This window comes from Passer domesticus, chromosome 3, assembly GCF_036417665.1.
Source record: "Passer domesticus isolate bPasDom1 chromosome 3, bPasDom1.hap1, whole genome shotgun sequence".
NCBI lineage: Eukaryota > Metazoa > Chordata > Aves > Passeriformes > Passeridae > Passer > Passer domesticus.
The window spans coordinates 41,230,230-41,243,644 of NC_087476.1; the positions used below are offsets into that span (position 1 = coordinate 41,230,230).

Sequence of the window (13,415 nt, forward strand, 5' to 3'; positions counted from 1 at the left end):
GGGAACCGTTCCCCCGCGCGCGGGTTCCGCCCGCCCCGGCGGCCCCGCAGGCCCCTGGCTGGCACAGGGACACGGACCGGGATGGGCCCGGGGGCCGGCACCTTCCGAACCACCCGGTCCAGCCCCGCCATGTGCACGGACACCTCCCGCTAGGCCTGGCTGCTTAGCGCACCGTGCAACGCGGCCTTGAGCGCTGACAGGGATGGGGCAGCCACCGCTGCTCTGGGCAACCTGTCCAGTGCCTCGCCACCTTCACACGGAAGGAGTTTCATCCCTGTTTCCAGTCCAAACCTGCCCTCTGTCAGTGCAAAACTGGCTGCTTCTCCCAATAAGGTCCTTACTGGAAGTAGCCAGGAAGATCCAGAGCATACTTGTCTTGTACTGTCTCCACCTCACCTAAATTTCCCTTTAACATATCTGTTCCCAAGTTTTCATGGCTCAGCTTGCTCCATGCTGGAATTTTCCTCATCAGAGAGAGCCTTTGGAGGAATTTACTTAATAATTGTAGGTTTAAACTACAAACAAGAAGTAAATGGCCCTGCTTCCTTTCCATGCTCTTTCCTGTGGTGGCTTTCAGCTTCTTGGTGGGATCTGAGGTGTATCAACACACGAATTGAGATGTGTCAATATCATACACTTGAACACTTGGGAACAGGAAAGTTAAAGGGAAATTTAAGTTCTTTTTAGGAGCTATGAAGCAGAGAGGGAAGATGCACAGAGGGTAAAATGGTGTCATGGTTTAGAAATTATGTTCTTAAATGTCATGTTCACATTGAAACTACTCCAGACCTCACATGACTCGCACACTTCCCCATCCCCTTGTCCCCTCCATGGCTGGCTGGAAAGCAGAACTGGAGGCACAAAAGGTAAATACTATGGACTGAGAGAAGAACAATTTACTGGGAAAAGGAACGAGATAAGAAATGAACAGTAACAGCAACAACACTAATGACAGAGCAAACAAGAAAACAAAAGTTGTCCCTCACCCCATGGAAACCGCCATCAATGCCCAACCACTCCCTCTGCAGTGCTATCCCAGCCTGCAAGCCAGCCTTTTTCCTGCCCTGTCCCTGGCAAATGGCATGAGGTGGCATAGAATAACCTCTAGGTCCTGGCCCTGGCCCTCGTGGCTACATCAGAAATTGAGCCTGTCCTGGCTGGAACCAGGACAGATGGAGCCAGTGGTGTTTCTAAATGCCTTTCCTGGCAGAATGAGACACTGTTCTGACATGCCAGAGAGACTCTAGGTTACAGACCCTGTTTGTACATAGGAATGTGGAGGAGGGAGGTAGAGAAAAAATATTTTGTAAACTCTTAACCTTTCCTTTCCCAGTGCAAGGAGACACGAGGGAAACCACAGGCTGGGTTTGTGGGGAGTCGTGTTTGAGTGGGGGCTCTCCGACCTGACACCTTTCTCCAAAAAATATCCAGACTTTGTAGGGTATGGGAAAAGCAATTTACTCTGCTGTGTCAATGTCACAAAGGGTTGAACCAAATTGCCAGCAAATGCCCTGGATCACAGCCACCCACAACCACAACCACATCACACACAGCATAGCACAGCACCAAGGAATCAGCAGAGAGAGAGAGAGACAGAGGCTGCTGTATAACAGAGAAGCTTGTCATTGCCTCACTGAACACACTAGAGCAACCAAAATAGCAGCAAACCCCAGGTTTCTGGTTATCATATCAAGTGAGCATCTCTTTTTTTCACCATCTTCCTCTACCTGACTCCTGCCTTTCTCTTGCTCTGATTTAGTGCCTGTGTTTTGTTACTTCGTGGTGGTGATCTGTGCTTCTGCACAGTCAACAGCTGGATGAGTATGAGACATCTGTGTGCCCAGGTGGATAAGAAGACAAATGGCATCCTGGCCTATGTCAGAAATAGTGTGGCCAGCAGGACCAGGGCAGTGCTGAGCCCCTTGTACTCAGCACTGGAGAGGGTGCACCTCAAGTGCTGTGTCCAGTTCTGGGACACTGAGGCACTGCAACTTATCCAAAGAAAAGCAATGGTGAAGGGTCTAGAGCACAAGTCTTATGAGGAACAGCTGAGGGAGCTGGAGTTGTTTTGCCAGGGCAAAAGGAGGGTCAGGGAAGACCTTATCACTACAGCTTCCCTGAAAGGAGGTTGTAGCAAGGTGGTGTCGGTTTCTTCTCCCACCAGAGAAGGACAGAACAAGAGGAAATGGCCTCAAGTTGCAGCAGGGAAGTTTTAGATAAACTTTCTTTTCCAAAAGGGTTGTCAAGTGTTGGAACACGCTTCCCAGGGAAATGGTAGACTTACTATCTCTCAAGGTACTTAGAAGATATGGGGATGTGGCACTTGGGAGCATGGTTAGTGGTGGACTTGGTAGTGCTGGGTTAACTTGATGATCTCAAAGATCTTTTCCAACTTCAACCATTCTATGATTTTACACTGTAGTATGGCAGGATATTAGTAGGGACTGGGCAGGATATATACCACAGCTATGATAAATGCCATTGCTGCACTACACACTGGGCATGGGAAACATCTCTGCTTGCCCTGTATCTGGCATCACAGGGGCTGTCTAATACTGCTGGAATGGGAGCACTTGGCACTGCAGATTCTTGCCAGCTCCACCCCCAGACTGCCTCTTTCCCAGCAGGACAGACCTCATATTGTATGACCCCATTTCACAGCACTGCAGCAGACCACACCAGCAACAGAGCTATGGAGAGGGAAACTCTCCCTGCTCCACAGACCCAAAACCAGAGTGAAAAAAAGACTCCTTGGGCTACATATTGCTCTGCAGTGGGACACTCTGCCATGCTGGAGATCCTCCAGTGCCCTACAAGGGGACACCCTGCCGTGCTGGAGATCTCCCTGCAGAATGGCACCCAGGGGGCTCCCAGTGCTTGGGGGCGGGTTGTAATTCTCAGCCCTGCAGCATCTCTTGAGCAAAAAGGCAGAGGTTCCTCTAGCTGGGGGTGCCCATTGCCAGGCCAGGAGGCCTGCAGCTGGTGTGGACCCACAGTGCAGGAGGGCTGATGGCCGTGTGTGGATGCCACTGTGACTCCATCTCCCTGGACGCCCAGCTGGGAGATGCTTTCTTGGGCAGAGGCATGGCAGGGGAAAGACAGGACAGAGCCTTTTTTCCCTTGACATTGCTTTTGAACCTTTCTTTTCCAGGAGCTGTGTGGAGGATGGCTTTATTTACCATGTCCTCAGTGTGTGTGTGTGTCAAAACAAGCAAATGAAGACTTCATGAAACAGATGTTCAGTGCTGCTGTGTGTGCTGATGTCTCCTGCTCAGCCCCAGACCTGGCTGCTGCTCTGAGGGACATCCAGACATAGGATGAAAAAATCGCAGCCAAGAACCTGCAGGTGAAATTATACTTTGTCATATTTGTGAGATGAAATTATCTGTCAGCTCTTGCTGATCTCGTCCCCCTCTGCCCCCCTAATAAAAACTATCACAAACATATTGAATATACTTCGTAGTCCATTGCTAGATATAAATACACACAGGATAGTTGGATATATTTTTTTCCCCCCAAAATATGTTTCTTCCAATCCACATCTTATAAATAGCATGATAAATAGGATGATACATGGTCAGTTTTTTGTTCATGGGTCCTCCCCCACAATTGGAAATACAATATTTTCTTTATCTCTTTTCCTCGGATGCACACAAAAACAGTCTTTGCTGATGCTCTCAGGTTTTTCACATGTTTACATATTCATCTAATAACTGAAAACAGTACATATCTTTTCACAGATCTGACAATAAGCATTCTTGTTTGCCCTCTGCTGTTTAATATCCCCTCAGGAAATGAATGAATGGTACAAAACCAGATTTACTGACTTTAATCAAGCTTCCACAAAACATGCTGAGAATGTGAGACATTTCAGGGAAGGAACGAGGAAAAGAAGTGTAAGTGGAATTGAAAACCCCTTCCAGCTTATGTTATGTCACTTCTAATGGAAGCTTTTGTTATGATTTCACTAAGTTAGGTAATGTGACAGTTGTCCGATATTTTTCCCAATAATGGTGGTCTTTTAGGCTATATTTTGCAACAAGCGAGGTGGATTGGAGGAGTGGTAACCCTGGATGTGACTCCATGTGTCAAACCAGCAGCAAGTAGCCACAAATAAAATTTATACATATGAAATGAAAGTTCAGCTGCTCAGTAATGCATGTATCTGAATGTAAGAATTCTGTTGTTTTGAATGACAGTGTCAGAGCAAAAGGATTTATATGGGAGAATTTTTTATTTGAAGCACCATCACAGACACTTCCACTTCCACACACAAAGCAGACTCCTGCAGAAGAAACCATTTAATATTTTATGTCAAAAACATTCAGAATAATTTCATTAGATGGGGGAAAGACCTTAGAATGTTGAGGGTTTGGTTTACAGCATGAAGATAAATAAGAAGGGACAGAAGTGTTATTACAACCATCCGGTCTGTTGTGACAACCTCTTGATGAGGATAGATGGTTCAGCCGCCTCCTACTGACCTTTGCTTAAAATAATTTTTAAAAATCAGCATTCCCACATAGTAGCCTGTTATTTCAAAGGGTTTTCCTTTCTGGGTCACAGACACTGGCATTTAACTCCACCTCCTCTCAGTAAAACATGCAGCAGGAGCATACGCAGGATGGAGTATCATATCAATGTTTTGTTGTTTTGATTATTTTTTACTCCTCTGGTCAGCTTGAAGTGCATCCTCCACTCCAATGGCTCAGGCTTTCCATGCAGGGAGTAGCCTGTGTGTCTGGATCCTGGGCAGCTCACCCTGCCCTGATGCTGAGATGGTTCCTCAGGCTGTCCTTCAAACCCTGGGAGTCACACAGATCAACCTGCAGGCCAGTCACCCATTCACACGGGACATGTGTCCCATCAGGGAGGGCTTTGCCTCTGGGAAAGACCAAGTTGCCAGGGTCACTCCATTGCGGACCTGTTCTGGGGCTGAGGGTCTCTTAGGTAGCCTGCACCTCACAGGGAGAGTTTGCTTCTCTCTCACCTCTTCCCAAACATTCAGTTAAACAAGTATTAAGCAGTTATGGATAATGAAAGCTTCCTGAGAAGTCAGGAGGCTGACCACAGCTGCTGCCCAGCCAGGACAGGAGACCTCTCTATCCTACCTGCAACCCTGGGTGCCTCTCTGCACCCTGAACAACTTTGCATAGAATCATTAAGATTGGAAAAGACCTCCAAGATCATTGAGTTCCATCCTTTGACCAAACACCACCATGTCAACAAAACCTTAGCACAAACTGCCACACCCAGTTGTTTTTTTGAACAACTCCAGAGATTATGTCTCCACCACTTCCCTGAGCAGTCTGTTCCAATGCTTAACCACCCTTTCAATGAAAAAAACTCTTTTTGATGTACAACCTCAACCTCTCCTAGAGCAGCTTGAGGCCATTTCCCTTTATCATGTCATTAGTTGCCTGGGAGAAGAGACCAACCCCCACCTTACTTCTACCACCTTTCAGGCAGTTGTAAAGAGTGATAAGGTCTCTCCTAAACCTCCTTTCTTCCAGGCTGAACATCAACCTCTTCTCATGATTTACTCTCCAGATCCTTCACCAGCTCTTTTGCTCTTCTCTGGACACACCCCAGCACCTCAATGTCCTTCTTGTAATGAAGGGTCCAGAACTGAACATAGACTTGAGATGTGGCCACACCAGTGCCGAGGACAGGGGGACAATCACTTCCCAAGTCCTGCTGGCCACACTATTGCTGATACAGGCCAGGATGCCATTGACCTGCTTGGCCACCTGGGCACATGCTGGCTTGTGTTCATCCAGCTGTTGACCAGCACCCTCATCCTTTCCCACTTGGCAGCTTTCCAGTCACTCTGCCCCCAGGCTGTGGTGCTGCTTGGAGTTTTTGTGACCCAAGTACAGGGCCCAGCACTTTGCCTTATTGCACTCCATAGAGTTGGCCTTGACCCATCAATCCATCCTTTCCAGATCTTTCTGCAGAGTGTTCCTACACTCCAGCAGATCAACACTTTCACCCAACTTAAGGTCATCCACAAACTTACTGAAGGTACACTTGATCCCGTTGTACAAATAATTTATAAAAATATTAAACAGGACTGACCCCAAAACTGAGCCTTGGGGAAACCAAGGCTTGGGGAAACTGACTGGCCACCGACTGGATGCAACACCATTCACCACCACTCCCTGTGCCCAGCCAGCCAGCCAGTTCCTAACCCATCAAAGCACCTGTCTAAGCCACTGGCTGCCAGATCCTCAGGAGAATGCTGTGGGAGACAGTATTGAAATCTTTACTGAAATCCAGGTAGAGAACATCCACAGCCTTTCCCTCATCCAGTAGATGGGTCATCTGGTCATAGAAGGAGATCAGGTTGGTCAAGCAGGGCCTGCCTTTCCTAAACCTGTGCTGACTGGGTCTGATGTCCTGGTTGTCCTGTACGTGCCAAGTGATGGCACCCAAGATAATCTGTTTCATAACCTTCCCTGGAATGAGGCCAGGCTAAAAGGCCTGTACTTCCCCAGATCCTCCTTATGACACTTGTTGTAGCTGGGCATCACATTGGTCAACTCTCAGTTGTCTGGGACCTCTCCAGTTTGGCAGGACTGATAATAAATGATGGAGAATGCCTTGTTGAGAAGGAGAAAGTGAGTCTGCCTCGAGGGTGTAGATTTCTGCAATGAGCTCTTGGCCCTTCCAGAGGAAATTATACTGCTGTGAAATGGAAGTGGCTTGCAGCCCACCCCCCTGGGAAACAGCAGGGATGCCTCCTTTGCTACTCCAGGCTTGCACAGGGGCTTTGCCCACTTCCTCAGGACCTCTCCTTCCTTTCTCACTATTCCTCCAGGTTTTCATCAAAAACCTGCATTATCCCCTGGAGAGCAGCTCCTCCACCTTCAACCCAAGCCTCCCACTATTGCAGCAGTTGTGTTGCTTTTATTAACTCAAATAACATGAGGAACACTAATTTTCTTGCTTGACTCAGTCCTGTGGGACCTCGGGAGCTGGATTTTCTGCACGACTTCGCGAAGGTATCGGGTAACCTTGAAGCAACCCGGCAGGCGGGAGGGAGTTGTGGCTCCTGGTGAGCACAGCAGAGCCTGGCCCGAGGAGAAACCCACCCCCTTCCCCAACAAGCCTCTGACATTACAGGAGAGAAATGAGCGGAAAACAGAGAAGCGAGTTAATTAGTTGCATCTTCACCGGATCACGCTTGAGAGATGCTTTCAGAAGGGCAGGCTTCGCTGCCTCGCTCTATCTGGTAACGAACGGTTTCTCTCCAAGCCAGAAACTCAGAGGGAATTTCTGGATCTATATAAGTAAAGAAAATCTATACAACCAAAGAGAGAAAATGTATCCCTGCCCCGTTATGTAATTCCGCGTCTCTGTTCCCCCGGACATATTTCATATATGAGAAACACGCATATATATCTCATGCACATCTTTTCCACCCGGTTTTGTGGGCTCCCAAAGGGAATTTGAGAAACTGCTGTCTTCTCGCCCCAGGTTCAAATGGCCTCCAACACAAGCTGCCTCTGGGGCCGGCCCGGCGGGGCCGCAGGACAGGGATACCGCAGCCTGCCCCCTGAGAGCATCCCGCAGTCTCTCCGCACAATGTGCGCGGCTGCGCTGCGCACCCCGCGGCTCCGGGCCGGCTTCTCCTCCCGCGGACAGACTGCGGGGGCAGCGCCGCTAAGGTTGATATTTATTGGAGTTGAGAGACACGGAGAGCGGGGCTCGCTTTGACCACTGGCACAACGGGGCGGGGTGACAGCTTCAGGTGGGCTGTGATGAAAATCCAGATATTTCCTCTTCTGGGAGCCCATCCCAGGTGACAAGCGTATTTTTGATTTCCCCAAATTAAAAAAAAAAACAACTCTTTTCTTTGCAAGGTTAAGTACTAGAAAATCTCAGCACATCGGGTACGGAGCACCCAGACTGTCGAAGGGGCTGTCCTTTCTCAAATAAAAGTTGTCGGGACTTGCAGGGTTTTCCGCAGATCGGGCAGGGCAGGCACTTGGCCCGCAAGCCGCAGCGCCAGCGGGTGCGGGCAGCTTGGTGCGGCGGTGGCAGCTCGGTACCCGGGGCTGCAGCCACCCCGGGGGCTGCCTGGAAGCCTCAGAAGGGATCACTGGAAGTCAAGTGTTTTTTTCTGTGGGGGCATGCGTTTGCAGAAGGTCCGGTCCCACACTCATCCGAAAGCTGTTTCTGTAGCTGGGGTGAGCCCTACAGCGCGGGGGGCTGCTCTGGCTGACACGGACTGTTGAAAACCTTTTCTCAGCGGTAACTCCGTGTGCGCAGTCGATTTTTTTGTTTGTTTTTTATATACTTCGGGACGGGGGTTTAGAAAAAATAGGGGCAAGTCCTTTCTCAGGCAGAATACCTATACGGTGGACATCCTAATTCAGCTTTAAAAACAATTACACAAAAGAAGGGATTAATTCCACTCTGATATAACCAAGCAAAGCTTGATTCAAATCCGGTTTTAAGTGTTCATTCCACAAATAATTTAAGGAGGTCAGCTCATTAAAAAGACCCAAATACCAAGCTGTGATAGAAATATTCAAAAATAAAAAAGATTTTTCCCTCCTAGCTGTGGAAGAGCTAATCCTTCTGTAAGTCTTTGCCCGAAGTGTGCCCTTGTTTTACCGTGTGAGAGACACAGAGTGAGACAGAAACTTTGAGGTTAATCTGTCGTCTTCTTCTAAATGCTTATTTGAATATTTAGACTGAAAGATGATGACACTGAGGAAGCTGAGGGCAACGGTCCACAGGCTATTGGGCAAAAAAATTGAATAATTTTATTTAGATTTTATTTAGATTTTAATAGCACAAACAATGAATAGAAAGAACAACATTACATCTGCAGGCTGTTATGAAAAATTGTTTTTGACAGATGACACCTACAAGTTTCTTTGGTCTTATAACTCCAAATCTGTCAAAAATGATGCATATTTCAGCGTCGGAATATACAATGGCAAAATAAACAGAAGAAAAAGAGCTGTTCTTCTTGATGTACTTGATAAACCCTAGATTGTCTGGGTTTAACCTGCTGTATTCAGCATATGTAAATCAAATCTAGTATCTTTATTGGGGTAAAAAAAAATAAAAGAAAGAAAAAGGAAGAAAGAAAAAGAAAAAAAAATAAAGAAGTCAAGTCACAGGGACCAGAGAAAGACCTTTCAGTTTGTCAAATTCATTAATTAGAGAGCTGCACATACTAGAAGATGCGTTTTCTTGCTCTGCTTCCCGCCCCCACCAACAATTTTACCACGAGGGAATGTTTACCAGAGTGTAACGAACAGTTTCCGATGGCTGCATTTTTGCTAAATTTCTATTTTTTTCTTCTTGCTGATAGTCGTGTCTTGAAAAGTCGCGTCTTCAGCATAAAACGCTGAAACCCTTAACAACATTATATGCGCTCATTAGGAAGTCAGCTCTCTCCTAGCCCTTTCTCCTGCTCGCTGGCAGAACCGATCTCTTTCTCCATTTACACTGTTACCAGCCAGCCAGCAAGCTCTGCCCTGCTCCCTGGTGCCACTGCACTGAGAGATCTTCCTTCCAGCAGCTACCATTTTTGCATCCCTTTCTTTCTTCCGTGCCAGTGATTTATTTCCCCTGCCTCTCCTCGGATCAAGCGCTGGGTTCGGCGGGAGCCCAGCAGGCGAAACCAGCACCGTTTGCACCTCCCGACTCCCGAACCGAGGGCATCCGCCGCGGGAGCGGGCACGGTCCCCGCTCCTGTCCCGGCACGGATGGCACTTGCTTCTCCCGAGGTCTTTGGCATCCACCTACGAAGCAAGCTCCAGCTGTGTCGTTGCTGTTACCGCGCTATAACTGTGCCCCTCGAGGAGAATATTTACAGAAATTAAGTGCCTTGTTTTACAGCTGCAATTCTTCTGTAAACACGGCTGATTTTAAAATAAATGAACCCCGCTCCCCCAATACATAAGCTCTTCAGGAAAATGCAACAAATTCACATAATTCTTTTTTTTTTGCCTTGAGCTGAGCTGAGCACAGCAGAGAAGTCCTCTGAGGATGAGGAGGGGAGCTCTGCGGGATGGGCTCTCTGCCTGCGTGCTTTGGCTTCTCCTGTCGCTGCACAATTTCATCCCTGGAAGAGATTCAGGGTCTGGCTGGAATCTATCAAGCTGTCAGAACGGATAGAGACAGTCTGTGGAAATGCTCGGAGAAGGGTACTCCCACTGTATATTTAAAAACCCCAAACAATTAAAGCCTAGGCTGAAATGAAAAGTCAACACTAGGTTGCCTGCCTAGAGGTGGGGGGAACCTGATGTAAGTGTTACAACCTCTGTCTTTACAAAGCCTGACTCAGAGAGAGCTCAGATCAGAATACAGCTCCATGAATTGGATTCCGGGAGATATTTGATGCTGGAGGACGGGGACGGAGGGAAGCACCCCCTGTTTCCTCACCCTGCTGCTCCCCGGAGCGCAGGAGCAGCTCGGCGCCGCGCAGACTTTTGCAGATGTTTCCTAAGACATCGGTCCTGTATACGTTCGGTAACCTTTGGCTTTTCCACATGCTTTTCACTAAATAACAGCCCTGTGTCTCAGGGACGGTCAGGAAGGAGGGGAAGGGCCTTCATCCCTATGCTCTTACCACAAAAACCATGGGGAAAACATGATCACAGCGACTCGAGCATATCAATTTATAAATAAATCCCTGGGTGTGTTTACACGTAAACATTCTCGGGTACGTGTGTACAGACAAAAGCGCATCCTGGCTGCCTCTGAGGTACCTGTGACACTTAGGGATGCTGTAGCTGTGCAAAGTTGCGTGCAGCTCTGCCTACAGCCGGAGGAGCAGCCTCCGGAGGCAGTGGGACCTCCTGGACATCCCTCCCGCGGGCACCTCGGGGGTACTGGGCACCCGGAGGCAGAGCCCCGGTTCCCCCGCCCTGGCCCTGGGCCGCGTTTCTGTCCTCACGGAGGGGCCAAGGTTTGGCACGGCAGGGCTGTGCTGGCAAACCCGCCCGGTCCCCGCTCCAAAAGCTGGGGCAGGGCTGCCGGCTGGCGCGGGGATGCCCTTTCCTTTTTTATTTAAATATCGCGGCTGTCTCGGGGCGGAGGCACATCGGGGTTGGGCTTTTCCCTTTTCCTCCGGCCCTTAGCCAACGGTAGTTGCTGTGAAATTATGTCAAGGGCTTTTACCGGCCTCAGCGGCGGCCACTCGGCACGGCTGCTGTGCCCCGTCCCCGCACAGCGCCACGCACCACCGTGCCCTCCGCTCTTTGTCTTGCAAGAATGCGAACGTCGGGCACCCGCCGGTGCGGGAGGAGACTGGGAACAGAGGGCTCTGTCACTGTCCTTCCTCTAAACCAGACCTTCCACTTTCCGGGAGCGCTATGCAGGGGCAAACCCACCCTAGAGAACCGACTTCAGTCCTTGATCTGAGACTTCAGCAATATCTGGTGTTAAGGGTCACAGCGCTGCTTTCCAGGCCAGCCTCGCCTCACATGTCGCACACCGAGCCCTGTTCAAAGCTGGAAATGGGGCACCATTAGCAACCTTAGGGGACACTCCCCATTTCCTCTTCCCACCCGACCAGCCCCACGGGATGTGGGAATGTGCCCGCATAAGTGACCAGCGCGATCCGGTGGCGGAAGCAGGACCTTTCCCACCGCCACTAACAAGCCCTCAGGTAACGCCAGAGCATCTCCCGCACAGAGAGGACACCCAGCTCAGCATCACCACAGAAAGCCGTGTCTGTATCTCCCCGGCGTTGCCGAGCTCTGCTGGGCACCGCGGGGACACGGGCTGTGCCTCCGGCTGGGTGCTTTGGCCGTCGGGCCGATGGCTGCCTACAGAGGAGAGTGGAGAGGGTGAGAGCAGGAGGCGGCCACCAGCTCTCCGTCATCACATTGGCACACAGTAGCCTCTGCAAACAAAAGCCGGTAGCGGTACCGGCTCTTTTTTGTCTGACTGTGATGGGATTAAACATCGTCTTTCTGATCACTGACTGTAGAGTGTAGAAATCGCTCACCTAATTATTCATTTTCCCACCACGTTTTGGGCTACTGCCTCCCGACGACCTCACACACGGGACAGCCCCAGCGTGGAGGCCAGGCCTGGGCTTTGGAGGTTGCCTCTCGCTGTGGCCCCACGAGCACAGAGTCCGCAGCAGCGGCAGGATGCTTTGCGGTGCTGGGGCTGCGAGAGCACGGCTGACATGCCGACGGACAGACAGACGAACAGGCGGGGCAATAGGTGGACATGGACGTGAAGCAGCTTTGGGTTAAAAACACATACTGACAGAGTGGTTTGGATTGGAAGGAACCTTTAAAGATAATCCAGTCTGGGCCGTGGCATCTTCTACTAGACCAGGCAGGCCCCAGTGGAGAATACAACCCTCGGCCATCCCTGTTGCAGCAGGACGGCATCCCAAAAAAAATCATTTCCCTGATGTCAGCCTGGCCTGGTGTCTGAGACTTGCATTTCCTCTCTCTGCCTCCCGTCCTCCCTGGGAACCCTTTCATTCGGCTAGAATCACCCAAGGAAGTTTTTTCATGGGTTTTTTCATTCCCGTGTAACCCCCAGTGTTTCTAAACCCGAAATCAAGCTGGGCACGAGAAACCTGAGGCTTGCTGCCCTTCCCTCCGAAGGGAAAGCCGGAGCCAGGGCTCTCACGACTGCCCACCGCTGCCAGTCCTTGTCCCCGGCAGTTGCCACGCTGGCAGCCCCGCAGAGACACATCGGAGTGGTCATTTTCTGAGTCTCCTTTATTTCCTCAGTTTCTCCCTGAAATCTTTATAAATCCCCCTTTTCCAGGGGGAGTGTCCAGGCGGGTGGAAGTCTGAGCACAATGAAACCTGAGAATTTCTGTCACTCTCTGCATATGGTCCGAAGTGCTTTAATCCCAATTAGGGGCGGCTGACACACGGTCCTATTCATCCCAATCAGCTCTTGAATACATTTGCCTAGAAATGAACTTCACAAATAGACTTTCTCCTAAATGTGCCCAACAGCAAGGAAAATCGAATTGAGGCAGGGGCTCATTCTGAGGCGATCGAGGGAGAAAAGGTATGAATTTATAAGGTACACCGAAACATTGCAATTCAGCAACAAGTTTACTGACTTTTATTTGCACCATGTCAACCGAAAGAACCAAGAGATACGGTGGGGGTTGCGGGAGAAGGGGAGTACGGTTAAAAGGCAACTTAGACAGACTTTGAATACTTTATGCGGCAAGCTTCGCCTCCAATTGAAGTTGGGCTAAAAAGAAAAAAAAATCTCAGCCCCTACACTGGAATTTTTAACGAGCACAAAACGTGTTTGGATCCGATCTGGGCTGACGCTCGCGATTAACAATACGAATACCAAATCGAGCTCCTGTCATCTGCCCGGATTCCCATAGAACCTGAATTACTATTCAAAAGCTGCTTTAATATCCCACCCGCATCTCGTCTGCACCGCACAGCTGG

The 13,415-nt window shown here is 49.6% G+C and overlaps 1 long non-coding RNA gene across 1 annotated transcript; it reads left to right on the forward strand.

Annotated features, from left to right (window-relative positions):
* Window positions 1-104: 104 nt before the first annotated feature.
* LOC135296432 (uncharacterized) lies at window positions 105-5,779 on the forward strand. The gene is made up of 4 exons (XR_010358544.1): window positions 105-1,693; window positions 3,152-3,346; window positions 3,792-3,896; window positions 4,026-5,779. It is a non-coding gene; the product is annotated as an uncharacterized LOC135296432 (long non-coding RNA).
* Window positions 5,780-13,415: the final 7,636 nt, after the last annotated feature.